The sequence below is a fragment of the Cibotium barometz genome, chromosome 15 (genome assembly GCF_041138505.1).
Source record: "Cibotium barometz isolate CiBa-2024 chromosome 15, ASM4113850v1, whole genome shotgun sequence".
Lineage (NCBI taxonomy): Eukaryota > Viridiplantae > Streptophyta > Polypodiopsida > Cyatheales > Cibotiaceae > Cibotium > Cibotium barometz.
Window position 1 is genome coordinate 16,499,758 of NC_141060.1, and position 11,168 is coordinate 16,510,925.

Sequence of the window (11,168 nt, forward strand, 5' to 3'; positions counted from 1 at the left end):
TTGTGTTTAAGGTCCCAAGGGACTAGCTATCATCATTTTGGCCATCCCCACTCATTTCAAACCTCCCATTTTAGCCTTGTAAGTTTTTCACAGACACTCTATTGCATAAGTGTTAACAACAATGGTTTTATATTAGTTTATTTAAAGTGCATACAAAGATTTGGCGACTTGCACATGTATTGTTGATGTTCCTTGATGTTATTTGATTGCATGAAGTGGCTTCTTAATGAGTTTACTATTGGTAATTGTGTTGTCATCTCGCGTTTGGACAACTTGTCCTCGAGCTTAGGTTTCTTTTATCTCCTCGAGTTATCCGCAAAGAACAAGGGCAACTAGGGTTGTAAAAACATCAATGTAAGACCATGTGTCTTAAATTGGGCAAGGTACCTTTTGTGTGAGTGGAAAAAAATGATCATACACAAGGCATAGTAGGGAGATGAGGTGGCACAAGTATCCTCTTAAATTTATAAACATAGAGGAGGTGCTCTTCTTCCTCACTTGCAATGTTGAAAGGGGAGTGTATGTTTTCTTTTTCACGGTTGCTTTGTTTTTAACATGCTAAAGACGAATGCCTCCTCTAATTAGCTAAGCATCTCCCAATCATCACGAGTGCTCATGATGTTTTTCACTTCCTCTTGCGCTCTTTGTATTCCCTCCATCGCTTAGGATTCTTTTGTTATTTAGCATCTTCTTAGCAAATAACATCACCTTGGCATGTCTTGAACTCATCTAACGATTGCTTTTTAATGCCAAGCCAAAGATCGAGGATAGAAATCTCATAGCCATTATCGATTTCTCTCTAAGATTTTTCTCTAAGCAAGAGAAAGCAAGATGTAGCATGAGAGAGATAGAGAGAGAGAGAGAGAGAGAGAGTGAGAGTGAAGCTCTACCTCCAGTTTTGGTTGATTCTGCCATTCTTCTGCCCTTGCAGTGAGCTTACCTTTCTGATGATCAGTTTCGCCATCGCCATAACCATCTCTGTTGTTGCTCCTTTTGTCAACATTCATCGGTCTCTTTCTTTCTCCGCACGGGGGGGGGGGGGATCATCGGGTTTCTAAGACGCAGTGTTTCCTTCGCCCCCATCGGCATGGTGCTTCTGTCGCGCAGCCGACATTATTCTCCTCGTACAACCAATTTCCCTTTCTTTGCACATACATGCTCACAAGGCTTTTGAGAAGCCGTTTAATCAAAACCATTGCTATGTTCTCTCTGTTGGCAGGTGACATTCTTAAGCCTGTGCAGTATGCCTTTCTGTCTCTGCACAAAAGGGCTCGACATGGTTCTGAGAAGGAGACTCTACATTGCCAAAGCCATGGCCTCAAACAATCTGATTCTTGCAGTGCTAGTTCATATCCAAGAGTGGGGAACACAAAGAGAAGGAAGTGACGGAATCTGTCTCACGGGACCCTTTTAAACTTCTTGAAGAAATAATTAAAAACTCACAAAATAACAGACTTGAATTAAATTGAAACTAAATAATATAGCATAACACAAGGTAAGAGAAATAGAATAACATCACCATCAAGAGTAAAAGAGTAAAGGATAGAGAGTACCATACAAAAGACAAGATTGGGTGTAATCTCCCCCCTCAAGTGTGTAGCTCCACTTCCACTACTTGAGTATTTAGTGAATTTTATTCATAAAAATAGTCCAAGGAGCTAATAATAGATGTGCGTACAAATTGGGCTTGCTTTTCTCACTTTTGGGTATTTCTATACATATTATTAACCATATGAAGTCTCCTAAGGTTTGTACATATAAAAACTTTTGCCCAAATTTAATTGCTAATGGGCCTTGTTACATGAAATAACTTTGTGCACATTTGTACATATAATAATCTTGTACACATTCGCACATTCCATTAAGCTAAATCCTGTGCACAAATTAAATTAACCATATTTTTTTACAATTATTAATTCATTAAAAAATGATAAAATATATACCTGTAACAGTCCTCCCGAATGAGAAAGCAACCGCCCTCAGTTGTTTAAGAGAAAAATGTCGAGAGAACAAGATTATGCTCCTAGGTATTGATATCATAACCTACAAAGTAAACTTAAAGGTCCGAACATGGCTCAGAGGCACAAAGGCATGGCTCAAAGGTTCTTATGGACATGGTATACCAACAAGAAAAACTCGTGCGATACCTAAATTGGTGATCGTCACACTGATTATCAAATCAAAAATAATATGCACAAAAACTCTAATACATGATTCAAAAAAGAAAAGTGATCATCATCTTCACACCACCACTCAATCCATCAACCATACGACACCTCAATCGTTGGCTATACTCATAGACATTATCCACGTTAGTTAAATAATTAATTGAACACATCAGTTAATCCCAATGTCATCTTGAGATATAGGCAACCCATAAGTATTCAAATCATAGCCATACACATGTTTGCAAGGCGTAAATAACCCGGGAATCATCCCTCCATACAAACAAATTGAAACAAATAGTGGTGACCCACAAGCATACCATATACTCGCGTCCCCACAGTTACATAAATGCATGAGTGGATGGCTTCATGATTGGTGTGGAATACTAGATCTACACATAATGCATATGCAATGAGTCAATCAAATGAACGTATGTAAAACGAGTCTAAGGGTCCCATACCACATAGGTGCGTTGCACATACACACATAGGATGGTAAAAGATAGAAGACATAAATGTGTATGGAGTAAGTATATGAAACCAATCTGATGTCCCATAAATGTTTCTAGAGTAAGTATATGAAACCAATCTAATGTCCCATACCACTAGATTAATTCTATACATCACTTCTTTCAAAATAGAAGTTTGAGACGGAGTGGCCAGTTCCCTCTGAAACTTAAATTCTGACATAATTTTTATCTATCTAGAAATTTTATTTAAGTTATTGGACTTGAACTAATCTTAATTTTGAATCTCCATCGTTTATTAATTAGGTTCTTAGGTTGAAAAAATATTATACAAATACTTATGAAAAAGTTATATAAAAAGAAGTAAATATATACATACCTCCATCGTTTTGTCATTGAAATTATCTGTCAAAAGAATTTTTGACACTCAAAGAGACGTGAGTTGTTAAACAAAATTCATGAGAAGCTTAACATTATAACAAATAAATCGATTATGGATAGGAAATACTAACCTTGAGTTGAAAAGTTGTTTGAAAGGATGTGAAATTATAAATGAAGAGTGGATAAAATTGATTTTTTAAGAGTTTATGCAAAAATTAAATATAAATGACTAGTAACAATTATAACAAGTCTATATGATGAAAGCTTAATTTGCATTTGAAGTTGAAATAAACTTGAATAATAAATATGAATTTAGCAATCATAAGGTTGAGTTAAGTGTAAGAGAGTCGTACCTTTTGACTGCGATGATGTTCTACATTGATAAAAATAAGAAAGCAATGTGAATGAATACTAGGATTATATTATAATAAAACTTATAGTAGTATGATTTGAAATTCCATGCATAATTATTTAAGCATGATCATTATTGTAAGGATAGAAATAAGAAACTTACTTGGAAGGTATTTGAATCACTATCTGAAAGATAAAACTTACATAAAGATATTGGAAGAATTATTTACTAAGTTATGGAGGATAGCTACTTACTTGTAAGTGTCGGATAGTTTTGCTACAGGATACATTATTAAAAGGAGCACCAATATCACAAGCATATGTGACGTTTTAATTTGTGATGATTAAAATTATGAAAAATGTGAGAAACATACTATGATAAAAAATAATTAAAAAAAAGATAAATTGACTATGGACATAAAGATAAAGGGATACCAACCCCAAGACAAAAAGTTATTTGATAACGAAAATAAAATAAGAGAAATGAATACAAGAAGTCAGACAATATTTACTTTCTTCTAATGATGTGGATATGGTCGGATACTATCATTTTCTTAGGGAGTAATTTGGTTCTCGACGAATCATCCTCTATACTATATCCACGAATGATGTCGATCCACTCCAAAAGGTGACAAAAGGGTATGTTTGGAGTAAGAACTATGGTGTTAGCAATGGGTATGAAAAACAAAACTTTTTTCGTGATCATATGTCCAGATCTTTGACCATTCATCTTATTGCCGATTGTTGAATATCCGTAGCAATTGTTAAAAGATAGCACGATTTCATTCAGACAAATACGCTAAGCGGGTACATTGTGTCATGAGTCGTATGAGCTTTAAAGGCGAGTGAGGATCATGAGGTGATGATCGAGTCATAATGCTATAATCATTTAAATTTTTTTTGACATGACTTGTTGAGTGTAGTTGGTGCAATGTTGTACAATTAATTTTGGTGAGTTTTTGAGAGTTGTGTACTATTAAAATTTAAATACAATGATAAACTAATAACAATTTTAACAATCTAGATTGTAAAAGAAAAAAAAGGAAGGAACATAATTGCTAAATTCAAAACAAATAAATTTAGGTACATCTTTTGTCTAGGACCAAGGGTACCAAGAACTCTGCTCAAACAATCTAAAAAGATGTCGGGGAAAAGTGTTCATAAGGTTTGTGATAGCTATTATTGGAAATGCTGCCAAAAAGTTGGGTACATGGATACGAATTTCACATACCATGTCGAAAAATTATAGAATGTACAGTTTAGGTAAGGCGGCAGGAAAGGCATTATGGGTCACTTCCATGATATCGAAATGTACGACTTTTGTTGTTGAGTCCCAAACGATTCCTCATGCCCATAAGGTGATAGAATTCCATCCCTCAAAGAAGGGCCATGGTAGAGGCTCATGGTCGATGAGTTTATCGACTAAAAGATAGATATGTGGTCCAGAAGTCTCTCTGAGGGGCCAATAAGAGTGGTCGACGGATCGAGAATTAACCAGCCATTTTTGTCGATGTTGACTTCAAGCCAAATTAGTCAAACTTTACAAAACAAAGAAGCTTGTGAACAAACGTATTTTATATAAAATTCTAGGTAAGGTTCTCTTAAATAATTCCATAACATTCAATCAAGAAGGAAAAAAAAATTAAACAATTGAACAAGAAGCATAATTTTAAACTACTTTTTATATGCTAAGCTTTACTATTAAACATAGTTAGAAGGCACTGAAAATCGATAAAATAAAGAAAAGAATAAAACATATAGGTGGTCAGTTTAATTGAATAAGGGAAGGTGAGTTGAGGGATCTTGAGATAAAGTTCATAAATGTTTTCTTTGTAAGAGTGATAAGCTTTTTAAGGTTTATATTCATTTCATGAAAGATTTGGATCTCTAAAAATTAAAGCTTTTTGAGATTTAAAGCTTTTCAACAAAGCTTTCTTTTCCTTTTTCTTTGGGCCAATGAAAATCTTTGGAGTTACAAAAATATAGACCTTTTTGGCCTTACGTAATACATAAGATATATATATATATATATATATATATATATATATATATATATATATATATATATATATATATAAATTTTAAGATTTTTAAAGCTTATAGTAATAAGCTTTCTCTTTTCTTTTTAAAAGGGTAATTAAAGCTATTAAAAGGTTTAATTTTAGCTTTGAGGCAAAGCTATTAAAGGCTACAAGCAGCTAGCCCAGAAGGGACATTGAGCCCTTATATATATAAGCTTTTATCAAAGAGCCCCAACTCAAGTGAACTGCAGGCGGTCATGCATCACACAGAGAAGAAATATATATATATATATATATATATATATATATATATATATAAAGTTTTATTATAAAGCTTTTGTAAAAGCTTTCTTTGCTAAGGGCTCTAGGCGTGAATAGCCCGCCCTTGATAAAGTCAAACTGCTCTGCGTAGTGCGAAGGAAGGAGGAAGAAATTCGCCAAGGCCGTCATGCATCCAAGAAGAGGAGATAAAAAATAGAAATTAAATTTAGAATTTGGGCCTTAATTTTCTCATGCTGCGCTTCACAGATTTGTAATTGAAAAATAGAATATTTGAAAGCTAGAAGCCCTCCAAACCGTCCATTATAGAAATCAGAGACTTCCATTGGCTTAGCAATCTTGCTATGACTCTATGCTCTTTTCCTTGTTGATTCGATCGATACAGACGGATTATGAAGAGAATTAGTGAGATTAAAGATGATTTTACGATTTTTACGAACTCGCTAATAGTTTTCCACCTTGCATTACCCTTTGGACAATAGATTGATGGAGATTTTGTTATCCAATGATTAAAAACAAGCCTTGTTTTAACCATACATAAACATAAACGTATTCTTCTTTAAATTAAATAAAAAATACTAAAATCATAAAATCACTTATACCTTTGTCTCTTTTACCTCTTTGTCCACAAGTCTTTAACAAGCTTCAAGAAGATTAAATTAAACCAAAGCTCTAATACCACTGTCACGAGATCCTTTTATACTTCTTGAAGAAATAATTAAAAACTCACAAAATACATCAAAATTGAAACAAAGACTTGAATTAAATTGAAACTAAATAACATAACATAACACAAGTTAAGAGAAATAGAATAACGTCACCATCAAGAGTAAAAGAGTAAAAGATAGAGAGTAGCACACATAAGACAAGATTGGATGCAATCTCTTCCCTCAAGTGTGTAACTCCACTTTCACTACTTGAGTATTTAGAGAATTTTATTCATAAAATAGCAAAGGAATCAATAAAAGATATACGTACAAATTGGACTTGCTTTTCTTACTTTTAGATATTGCTTTACATATTAATAACCATATGAAGACTTGAATTAAATTGAAACTAAATAACATAGCATAACACAAGACAATAGAAATAGAATAACATCACCATCAAGAGTAAAAGAGTAAAGGATAGAGAGTATCATACATAAGACAAGATTGGGTACAATCTTCTCCCTCAAGTATATAGCTCCACTTCCACGACTTGAGTATTTAAAGAATTTTATTCATTAAAAAAGCCCAAGAAACTAATAATAAATGTGCGTACAAATTGGGCTTGCTTTTTTCACTTTTGGATATTGCTTTATATATTATTAACCATATGAAGTCTCCTAAGGTTTGTATATATAAAAACCTTTGCCCAAATATAATTGCTAATGGACCTTGTTACATAAAATAACTTTATGCACATTTACACATATAATAATCTTATGCACATTCGCACATTCCATTAAGTTGAATCCTGCACAAATTAAATTAAGCATATTTTTTCTTATTATTAATTCATCAAAAATATGATAAAATATATACCTGTAACAAAATTTACAGACGAGAGCTCATGCATGGCGGAGAAGAAAAGTAAGCAGATGAAAGATGAAAAAACTCAAAGTTTCGATTGTGAGAAAGAGAGAGATAGAGACGCTTACACCTTTTCGAATATCAAGAATTATATATATCTTAGAAATTTTATTCTTTCAACACGTGTCCACGTATAGACTCGCTCGTTTAAAAAGGATAAAATTTGGAGATAATGAGTGATAACTCTGCTTCCAACAAAGAAGCAGCCTCCATACCATCACCACTTGCAAGGAAGGTTTTTGCAAGCCAAGTATTCCCCTTTCCCCTACACAATGCAGTTTCATTGTCTGCACCGCATGACAGCTTTAAAAGCTTGGAATTGCATTCTCGACAGGTTTTACTTTCTTTCTTTATGTCTTTTGTTCCCCTGTGAATGAGGTTTCAGTTACTTTTTTGTTCATCTATGTATCAAAGCTTGCAAACACCCTTGAGTGGGGCAAATTTGCTGAGACTCTCCACTGAAACCCTAAGGCATTCAAACTGCTCATGTGAATGGTAACTCCTGTCGAAGACAGGACACGTCACTAGTCATTTTAATCCCCGTGTCATCAATTTTATCATTTTTTTAGCGCTCTATTTTAATAGCATCCACGGTGACAGGCCGCTCGAAGCTTAAACACCAAAAGTGGCAGAAACAGGAGATATTCAGGTGGTTTTTTTTTTTGACGAGTGGTTTTGTAGAGCATGTTGGTACGCCACCAAAGGACTCTCTATCGTCTCTGTGTCACGTCGCTTTTGCCAGTGTCTTGATCCAAAGAGAGGCTGACGCTGCTACGAGGGGCAACGCGGTAAGCTTGCAATATCGCTCGTGCTTGCTTGCAGGGCACACGTAGTCACCTCTACTTGCCTCGCCCACGCTTCTCATGAAATGGAGGTAAGAACACCTGGAGATCCCCATGCTAAGGGCCATCTATCTAAAGAGGCTCTCTATCTACACCTCTACCTGCCTCGCCCTTTGTTAGCAACACTCGCTCTTATGAAATGGAGGTAAGAACACCTTGAGATCCCCATGCTAAGGGCCATCTGTCTAAAGAGGCTCTATACATAATGGCTATGAGATTTCTGTCCCCGATCTCTAGCTTGGCATTAGAAAGCAATCGTTAGATGAGTTGAAGACATGCCAAGATGATGTTATTTGCTAAGAAGATGCTAAATAACAGAAGAATCCTAAGCGATGAAGGGAATACAAAGAGCACAAGAGGAAGTGAAAAACAACATGAGCACTGATGGTGATCGGGAGATGCTTAGCTAATTAGAGGAGGCATTCGTCTTTAGCAACGCTGAAAAAAAACAAAGCAAGGCTGAAAAAAAAAACATACACTCCCCTTTCAACATTGAAAGTGAGGAAGAACACCTCCTCTATGTTTATAAATTTAAGAGGATACTTGTGCCACCTCATCTCCCTACTGTGCCTTGTGTATGATCGTTTTTTTCCACTCACACAAAAGGTACCTTGCCCAAAAGACATATGGTCTTACATTGATGTTTTTACAACCCTAGTTACCCTCGTTCTTCGTGGATAACCCAAGGAGATAAAAGAAACCTAAGCTCGAGGACAAGTTGTCCAAACGAGAGATGACAACACAATTACCAATAGTAAACTCGTTAACAAGCCACTTCATGCAATCAAACAACATCAACGTACATCAACAATACATGTGCAAAACGCCAAATCTTTGTATGCAATTTAAATAAACCAATATGCATAACAATCTGCACAACTAAAAACCATTGTTGTTAACATTTCTGCAGTAGAGTGTCTGAGAAAAACTTGTAGGGCTAAAATGGGAGGTTTGAAATGACTCAGTATGGCCAAAATAATAATAGCTAGTCCCTTGAGGCCTTAAAACACAATATACACTGTGCATTTGCTTATAGGTATCTTGGGCGATATCCTTGAAACAAAGAAAGAAACCATCCTTTTGGAAGAGGTACGCTTTGGGAGATGGACCATGTGACTCGTGGTGGGGAATACTAAGTTTCTTGACCAGCTTAGCGTGGTTTATTTGTCAATGCTTTTTTGATAACTGCTTGATGCACTCATTCTTAGTGGTCTCCCCGAGGGTCCATTGAGGTTGATGTTTGGGGGGTGTTCTTTGTCTCTATCAAGAGAGATTGGCACCAAAACGCTGTCGTGTGTAAGATAAATTGGCTAAGCGACTAAAGAAAGGCCAGAGTCTCTCTCTCTCCAACCTTGGCCCACCTTAATCAACACCAGTCTTAGGTTCACTTTCAATACATCCATATCAAGGCACCCCTTTTTGATCCCTTAGACTGCTAACAGCCATGTGATGTACGATTTTGGGTGATAGTCCCACCTTAACTAACACAGCTAAATAGAGCTCCTATATGTTGACATTATTGTTACTATGCATAGTGGGCTTTCCATCCCAAGGCAAATCGATGCTTCAATTCACTTGATTGCATACTTTTACAAAATCCATCACATGGAGAGAATTGAGGGCAAACAAAGACTAAATCTTTGATTACATATCATCGATGCACATGAAACCTTGAACATTTGCGCTCTGCCTTTCTAAAATGACGAGCATAGTTATATATTAGAAATTTCCCCATCAAATGAAAGAGAAACTTGCATCAGTTTAAAACAACGCATTTAAGCATCTCTCTCTCTCTCTCTCTCTTTGCACAAGGATTTGCAGCTTTGGGGGCACTTGAGAGACAGTGCATAGACATACAGTTTCAGGAGCCACGCACGAAACTATGGCTATTTCACACTCTTGTTACATCGACACTTCTCTATGGAGCGGAGATATGGGGGCCTAGTCTTTTCCATAAGAGGAGGGAGCCATTGGCAGGACAGGACGGACCAGAGAGAGAGACTATTACGATGGATGGCAGCATATGGAGAGGCCATTAGTGATGATGATTGCATGCATGATTCGGAGCAAGTCATCTGTACCACATGAGATCATCAGGGCAGAGATGGGGGCTGCCCCAGTGGTTACTGAGGCTTTGTTCCATGCAGTTACTTTTCTCCATAGAATATGGGGGCTCCCTCAGCAGAAATACCCTCGCCTAGCACTCAGTTCCTCCAAACAGCTTGCCGATGAGGGAGACACCCAATGTTGGTATGCCCAGATGCGCACATGGCTGACCTTGCATGGCATGAGTATTGATGCACTCCCGCCTTTTGCTTACAGCCTGGACTGCCCGTTCTTAGATCTCAGCCGTTCAGAGCTGAATCAGGTGATCAGGAAGGACATTGTGAGACTAGATACAGAGAGGACATGGGTCAGGCCCCCGCAACCGCTGGGCACGAAAATGGCACACTACCATAGTCATTTTTTACACCTCTATTCGGACGGGTTTATTATACGCCATGCTTACATGGACAGACACCTCTCACATGGTATTCGGAGTGCTATTGGACAGATTCGCACCTTTTCACACCGGCTAAGGATAGAGACAAGTCGATATGAGGATATATCACTAGAGGACCGCATATGCCAGCTTTGCCATCAAGAGGTGGAGTCGGAGGAACACTATATATGTCGTTGTACTGTCTACTATGAGATCCGAGGGAGGTACCATTGCCTGTTCCGGGAAGGCTTTGGACCCTTTGCGTCGGATCATGGACTTTGAGGACCAAAGGTGCTTAGGGCTCTTCATACTTGAGCTTAGACGCCACAGAGAGAGCCTATTGAGGGACAGGAGGGCAGTGGGACCAGAGCCGCCTAGACAGAGAGCCCTCACAGATTTTTTTAGAGCCAGCACTGTAACCCCACCAGCCTCTACTCCCCCATCTACAGGCCTACCTGGCAAAACACCCTCCAGAGGAGTCACCCTGGATAGAGCCATTGCCATCAGTAGAGCGAGACACCCACGACCATGAGGATCGCGTCCACGACCCCCTCACCATCGGTAGATTCGAGCCATCATTGCCCACCACCGGAGGAGTTTACCGCG

General features: G+C 37.3%; 1 pseudogene; it reads left to right on the plus strand.

Moving 5' to 3' along the window:
• Positions 1 to 8,412: 8,412 nt before the first annotated feature.
• LOC147631012 (uncharacterized) lies at positions 8,413 to 11,094 on the plus strand (annotated as a pseudogene).
• Positions 11,095 to 11,168: the final 74 nt, after the last annotated feature.